The sequence below is a fragment of the Chrysochloris asiatica genome, unplaced genomic scaffold, assembly GCF_000296735.1.
Source record: "Chrysochloris asiatica unplaced genomic scaffold, ChrAsi1.0 scaffold00438, whole genome shotgun sequence".
NCBI classification, from domain to species: Eukaryota; Metazoa; Chordata; class Mammalia; order Afrosoricida; family Chrysochloridae; genus Chrysochloris; species Chrysochloris asiatica.
Window position 1 is genome coordinate 576,864 of NW_006408956.1, and position 8,572 is coordinate 585,435.

The following is an 8,572-nucleotide window of genomic DNA, read 5'->3' on the forward strand; positions in this document are numbered from 1 at the left end:
AATTTACCATGTTTTTAAAACAATCTGCATCTCAGACTCACTCTACTTCGAGAGAGTAATATAAGATGTGCTGCTCTGTTGTTATGTGCCAACAAGTCAGATCCAACTCACCACAACCCTGTATAGAGGTTCCAAGATGGTAAATCCTTACAAGAGTAGAAAAGCTCATCTTTCTCCCTCAGAATGGCACATGGGTTTGAACTATTGTCTTTTCTGATGAGTCCAGTGCACACCCTACAACCCCCACCCCAGAGATCTTTTAAGATGTAGTATTGTTGTTAAGTGTCCTTGAGTTAGTTCTGACTCATAGAGACCCTGAATAGGGTTTCTTAGGCTGTACATCTTTGCAGGAGCAGAAAGCCTCATCTTTCTTCCTCTTAACAGCTGGTGGGCTCGAACCACCAACCTTGTGGTTCACAGTCCAGTGCTTATCCTACAGAGCCACTACACACCCCTTAAGATGTATTGCTGTTGTTGTTTTTAAGGGCTGTCAAGTGAGTTCCAACCCATAGCTACCCTGGATAGTGTTTCCAAGGAGCTGCTGGTGAGCTTGAACCACCAACCTGTGGTTCAAACTGATAAGATGTGTTAGATGTGTGGTTTTTTTGTTAATATGCCTACCAGCTCTGCTGTGCCTTGTTCTATAAGACTTGATAGGAATGAATGTATTACCTCTGGTACCTGTGGGTGGGTTGCCACTGTGACTGGGTCGTCAGTGATGTGTACAAACCACTACTAGCTTCAGGCATTCGGGCTCTCTGACACCAAAGGGTATCTCAGGACAGTCCTTACTACAGAGCCCATAGTGACTGGAAGACAGAGAGCGGAGCTAATTTGACCCTGGGTCCCAGTGTCTTCACAGTGAAGGGGAGAAACATATTTTGATATTTCTTGGGGCCAATCAAAGGAGTTACTAGTGACCATGAGTTAGGTCATATTCCTAACCTAATCTTTTCCAATTAGGGAGACTGTAATCTCTGCCCATGTGGTGAGCCCAAACCAGGGTCCCTCAGGATGCCTTTGGAAAGACCACAGTGAAACCATTAAATTGGTGTAAAAATGAAGTTAGAGGTTATGTTGGGGCCTGGTACAACCATAGCCACAAAATTGTCCTATGTTTCACCCAGAAGCTGAGAACCCATAAATTTATTGTAAGGAGATTATCAAGGACATGCGTACAATTGCACGAGAGAGACACATGGTGGCATGTTTCAGGATGGAGAGTTCATTACTGTTAAGTTGATGCAGACTCAGAATGACCCTGTAAGGGATTTCTGAGGCTGTAAATCTTTGCAGGAGTAGATAAGCCTCGTCTTTTTCCCAAGAAGCATCTGGTGGGCTCGAACCGCCAACCATGGGATTTGCAGTCCAGTGTTTATCCTACAAAGAAATCGTAAGTAGTTATTTTAAAATATATTATAGAAGTATAAGTAATAAACATTACACTTTATGCAATATTGTTACATGATAACAATCCCCCAACACACACACACGAAGCACATGCTGTCAAGTCGATGCTGACTCATGGTGAACCCATATGTGTTTGGGTGGAATGTGCCCCACAGGGTTTTCAATGGCTGACCATGTCCTTTGAGGAGGAGGTCACTTGGTTGTAATTCTGAGGCACCACTGGGTGCATTCAAACCACCAGCCTTTTGGTCAGTAGTCCACAGCTTAGCTGCATGAGTCCCCCAAACCCAAACCTAAACCCCACTGATATACAGAACAGAGTAGGTCTGCTCCGTATGGTTTCTGACATGAAATCTTTACAGAAGCACACAGGCTTATCGTTATCCTTCAGAGCAGCTGGTAGGTTTGAACCGTCGACCTTATCACTTAACCCACAATGTCACCACCCAAGGATTCCTTAAATTGTAAAAGCAGGTTTTAAAATAGAATTGGATTTGTTGTTATCAATGGTATAATGACTCCATATAGGGTTTTTGAAACTTGAAATCTTTTGTAGGAACAGAAAGCTTCATCAGTCTCCCGCAGAGAAGCTGGTGGACTCAAACCACCAACCTTGTGGTTCACAGTCCAGTGCTTATCCTACGGAGCCACTGCAGTCCCTGAATTGATTATACTTCTTAGTAAAAGTATGGTATTGTTGTTGTTGTTGTTAAGTGATATTGAGTCAGTTCACCTGTAGAGGGTGTCTTCAGAGCAGCTAGTGAGTTTGAATCACTGACCTTGTGGTTCAAAATGATCTTGCAGTCTAGTGCTTATCCTACAGTGCCACACCAACATTCCAAATAAAAATATAACCACATAGAAAGATGGAATACTACACATTCACAATGGTAAAATTCGCTGCATAAGTGAGTTAATTGTATTTGATTTTGGGTTTATGCTTTTAGGGTAAGCACAGACTGCCAGCTACAAGGTCTGTGGTTCAAACCGACCAGCCATTCCACAGAAACCCTACACTGACTCAACCACACTTAACAACAACAACACAGAGGCTAGAGTGTCTCAAAGGAAGAAGCAGTTTGATTGCTGATGTTACGCTGTAGAAATGACTGGAATTACCATCAGAGCTTTACCAAAAACATTGTTGCCAAGCAAAAGGACATTTTTTGGAAATTTGTCTTCCCATCTCATGAATGGGGACCTTTTATTAACAGGAAGTATAAACTTTTCCCCAAATCATAGCAAATCTGAAAAAGAGAATAGAATTAAAAGTCCAGAGTGTGTTCTGAAAATATGAACCAGTAACCAGCCATCAAAGGAGTTCTGGTATGGTTCTGTAGGATAAGCACTGGTCTTCTAACAGCAAGGTCAAAGCCACCAGTTGCTCCATGGAAACCCTAAACAGGGCCACTGTGAATCAGAACTGTCTCGACAGCACTGAACAACAACAACAAATCATTATGAAGATGAAGATTCTATTATTTTCTTTCCCTCTCGATTTTGCCCATTCTTCCCCAGCACTCTGTGCTAAAACACTATTGCAGCAGGCTCTCATTTTCCCACAGTCCTATTCTCTAGCAGTAGATTGCCAGACCTTTCTTCTGAGGTGCTTCTGGGTAGATTTGCACCTCCAACGTTTCAGTTAGTAACCAGGCATGTTGACCTTTTCCACTACCCAGGAACACCAAACAGAATCTTAAAAACAAACAAAAAAAGCAGTCCTATTGTTGTTCCTGGTGGTCGATTAGTGAGGAGTAGAACTGCCCTGGGGGGGGGGTTCCAAGGCTGTAATATTTACAGGAGCAGATCACCAACTCCTTTCTCTTGTGGAGTGGCTGGTGGGTTTGAACCACTGATCTTTCCATTAGTAGGCAAATGCATATCCACTGCACACACCAGGATTCCTTACAGTGAGGCTTCTTGTTAAATGCTGTTCAGTCGGTTCTGACTCATAGCATCCCTGTATGGGGTTTATGAGGAGCGACTGGTAAGTTTGAATCGCCCACCTTGCACTTCAAACCAACTTATGGTCGAGTGCCATACCTGGAGGCTTAGTAAAGAGGCTAACTAGTAGGCCCAAGGTCCCCAAGAGAGGACCTTGATCTGACCCTGGGTCTGGAAGATTCCAGAGTCGGAGAGGTTGACTGTCCAACCCCCGGGCCTCCCTCCCTCTCATTCAGCTTCTCGGGTTCCTCTCCTTTGTCATCATCCGTTGGGAGTTTTTCCAGACCACCGGATGGGGTAGGTTCTGAAGTATACCAGGAGTGGTGGCACAGAAAAAGCTGAGCTTCATTGAGGAAGTGGGAATGGGGAGACACTGCGAAGGAAAAAGGAGTGGACCCTTCTGAAAGCATGATAGCTAAACACAAAGACCAGGGGACCCAGGATGGTGCACATGGCTAAGTGCACTCAGGCTTGGTGATCCGCTTCCAGAAGGTCACTGCCTTGAAATCCCTCTTCTGCGGTTGTACTCCGCACACACCAGGTCACCAGGAGTCGGTTTGGTCTTGACATCAGGTAACAACAGGAAGCCAGCAACACTTAGTAGAGCAGGGGTCTGTGGGAGCACCATCCCCACTAAAGTGAAGGGTGGGTTCTGGAGTGAGACAGCCTAGGTTCAAATTCTCAAGGTCTCTGGGAGCTGAAGCTGATTGAACAATTGCTATGTGCTCACAGACTTGAGGCATATGACTAAACATTCTGTACCTCAGTTCCCTCATCTTGAAAATGGGCATTCAGTCAGTCAGCCAGGAGAGACTCTTATACAACTGTAACCATGGTGACTACATCACATAGCTTGTGTCTGTGTTTAGTGAGACAGCAGAGATAAAGAGCCTCCAATTGGAAAACCCAAACCTAGCCCACTGCCACTGAGTCGATTCAGACTCATAGCTACCCTGTATAGGGCGTCTTGTTGTTAAGCGCCATGGAGTCAGTTCCGACCCATAGTGACCCTGTATAGGGTTTCCTAGGAGCGGCTGGTGAGCTTGAACCACCGACCTTACTGTTCAAAGTGACTTTGCAGTCCAGCACATTAACCCACAGCTCTTAGTTTTATTTATTGTTGTTGTTGTTATGTGCTTTGGAGTCAGTTCCGACTCATAGCGACCCTGTACAGGGCTTCCGAGGCTGTAAATCTTTACGGGAGCAGAAAGCCTCATCTTGCTCCTGCGGAGCAGCTGGTAGTTTTGAACAGCTGACCATGAGATTAGCAGCCCGATTCGTAACCACTAGGTTACCAGAGACCCTTAGTTTTATTTATTAAGATTAATAAAATCGAGCCCACGAGCTTCTCCACTGGAGAAAGGTGAGGCTTTCTGCTCCCTGAGAGATTGACAGCCTCGGAGTTGCTATGAATCATAACTAAATTGACAATACTTAACACCCGCAACAAATCAGGGTTCTTTGTGTTGACGCTGTGTAACAGTTTGCAGGATAGAACCACTGGGTTTGAATCTTGCCAGCTACACAGCTGGCAAATTAGCTGTTATAACTAATTTGCCCTCTCCAACCTCCCGCACTCTGTTTTTATGAATAAACTTTTATTGAAAGACAAGCAATTTGATTTGTATCCAAGAGGAACTTCAAAAAGTTTGTGGAAATTTTCCATTATCTTTCAGTTGCATCCTTCCACGAACTTTGTGAAGCCCCTTTGTGTTGTCTACAGCTGCTTTTCTTCAATGGCAGTATTCAATAGTGACATAGAAGACTATGTAACCCTCTGAGTCTGAAATTTTTACTCTCTGACCCTTTGCAGAAAAAGTTTGCCGATCGCTGGACCAACTCATTGGAGATGCCAACTAATGATTATTTATGTTCACTCTTCTTTTTGCTGCGTTTGCTTTTTAACTTTTCTTCCCTCCTCTACTAATATTGGAGATAGAAATGATATTTCCACACAGGAATAATTGTAAGGTCTTTGCTATAGGCTTGTTGTGCAATATGATTTCTCTATGGATTAAAGTTTCCCCAAGTGACTATTACAGGATTGAAGAACTCATTGTGGAGAGAAAGACCACGGATCATAGGTTAATTCCTATAAAATGAGAAATCTGTACACCACAGATTCTTTGAATTCTCTGTTGCTCTGATTACATAATGAAAAACCCAGTCCTGTTCTTTTATTAAGCGTGGAGCTAACTAGACATTTTAAAGTGTAATATAAGGAGTTATGGGAAGACAGTGGCTTTGTAGGATAAGCAATGGATGTCGAACCACAAGGCTGGTGGTTTAAGCCCATCACCCACTCTGCTAGAGACAGATGAGGCTTTCTGCTCCTGCCAAGATTTACAGCTTTGAAAACCCTATACAGGGTCGCTATGAGTCAGAAGTGACTCCGCAGCACTTAACAACAATTATTAGTGTTAGGAGGTAGGTTAAATGTCTTTTTTTTTTTTTTAATATCTGAAAATTTTTAATGCCAAATTTTGAATCCATACTTTAGCAGAGTAATTAAAACCAGGACTTTGAACCAGTTAATTCTGGTTCAAGCCCATACTGAGAATTTGCTTTTCTGCCCCAGCTATACTAAATCAGCATCTGTATTTTAACAAGATTCCCAGATGATTCTTCATAGATCCCCATGTGATTTTTGAAAACTTTTTATTGTGAATGCAGTGAAGGTTTACAGAGCAGATCATCAGTTTTACATCCAATAAACCATAGACTTTGTTTTGTTACAATGATTGCAATCCCCTCTATGTAATCGGGTTACTTCCACCCACTTTAACTCTTGCATTCCTCTCTGCGTTGGTGCATACATATATATTATGTAACTTGTTAAAATGTAGATTCTGATTCAGTATGCACATATCTGGGATAGAAAGGCCAATTCTTAGCAGGGGTTCAAAGTGGAAGGAAGCTGTTTGAAGCCCTGGTTAAAATGTGTTAGTTTATGTTGTTGGACTCATGGTGTGGCGCTGTAGGATCAGCACTAGACCTAGAACCTTGAGGTCAGTAGTTCAAACCCAGCAGCTGCTCCTCAGAAACCCTATACAGGGTCCCTATATGTCGGAACGGACTCTATGACTCTTAACAACAACAACAACAACAACAACAGTGTAGTTGTGATTATTTCTTTTACTGTAAATTGGGTGGGAGTTTACAGAGCAGATCCGTTTTCCACTCAACAATTCCTACACATTTTGTTTCATGTCATTGGCTGTATATGCACACACACACACACACACACACACACACACACACACACACAGTGTCATATCACTTTCCTTTTTCCTTGTGTTTTACATTTCCATCCCAATCCCCTTTCCGGACCCTTCTGAGTTTTTTTTTCCCCCCCTCATATCTGGAAAAATTTAGAATCTTAGAATAATCAACCATTTGAGATGAAAAGGGAAGCATTTATCCAAGGCTAAAATTAGGTTTTGGTGTCAGATGGATTCAGGTTCAACTCCTACCTAACAATACCCATGACGTCATGAGGCTGTTGTGAGAATCCAAGAGGATCGTATACATGGAACACTCCTCAGAGAGTCTGAGTCTATGGAAGAACTCAGAAATATTTGTGAACATTTATGCTGTTGTTGTTGTTGTTAGGTGACCCTCCACACAACACAGTGAAACCCTGCCTGGTCCTGCCCATCCTCACAATTGTCATGTTTGAGCCCATTGGCGCTGCCACTGTGTCAGTCCATCTCATTTAGGGTCTCCCTTGATGTCACCAAGCATGCTGCCCTTCTTCTCCAGGGAGTGATCACATGAGCAAAGTACATGAGATCAAGTCTCGTAGCCTTCCTTTTAGGGAGCGCTCTGGTTGTAATTTTTCCAAGACAGATTTGCTTGCTCTTCTGGAAGTCCATGGTGCTTTCAATATTCTTCATCAACACCATAATTCCAATACAGCAATTCTTCCCTGCTCTCCCTTTTCATTGTCCAGATTTCACATACATTTGAGGCAATTGAAAATACCATGGCTTAAGTCAGGGGAACCTTAGTTCTCAAAGTGACATCTTTGCTCCTTAACATTTTAAAGAGACCTTTTAGAGCAGATTTGCCATCTCTCATTTGATTTCTTGACCGCTTCTTCCATAAGCTTTGTAGATCCAAGAAAAATGAAATCCTTGAAAATTTCAATCTTCATTTATGTTGATGTGGTTTATTGGTCCCATTGTTGGGATTTTTCTTTGCATTGAAAGGTAATCAATATTTGTGGTACTGCGGGTTAGTATACTAGACTGTAAGGTCGATTTGAACCACAAGGTTGGCAGTTCAAGCTCACCAGCTGCTCCTCAGAAACTCTATACAGTGTTGCTTTGGGTCAGAACCAACTCGACGGCACTTAACAACAACAACAACAAGTATTCATTGTGGCGGCAGCAATGGGGCTCAAGTGTAACAACAATTGTGAGAGTGACACATTGCCAGGGTATTTCCTGCTGTTGTGCATAGTGTAGTTATGAGTAGGAACAACAACAGAGTAATAATAAAACATAATTAAAACTGTTAATGATAATAAATAATTCCATAGTTATTATTATTAGTCTTGTCTGTCCGTTTGTCCTAATAAAATGCTGGAAGCGATGCCACAGGTATTTTAAATACCAACAGGGTACAAACAGGTTTCAGCTGAGCTTCCAGATTAAGACAGACTAGGAAGAAGGAGAGAAGTACTTGTAAATATTTAGTCACTGAAAGCCTCATGAATAGGAGTCAGAGCACGAGACTGTTTATTGACAAATGGCACAGGAGTATTGTCCAGTATTGTCCAGTATAATGCTGGACAATGAGCCCCTCAGGTAGGAAGGCACTCTAAATACGACTGGGGAAGCGCTGCCTCCTCAAATATAAGTGACCATGATGACGTGAATGGAGTAGAGCTCTCAGGATCTTCATTTGCTGATGGGGTACAAACAACTCAAAATGAGGAGACACCACTATAAACATCCATTAAGAATGGGAACATGGAATGTATGAAATGCGAATCTAGGAAAATTGGAAATTGTCAAGAATGAAATGGAGCATGTAAACATCAATATCCTAGGAATAGTGTTGCATTCGTCATCTAAAAAACAATTTTAAGATCTGTATTCAAGGACAATGCTGTCTGCGATAGGATCATATCCATATGCCTACAGGAAAACCAGTTAATAACTACTATTATTCAAATTTATGCACCAATCACTAAAGCCAGTGGTGATGAAAT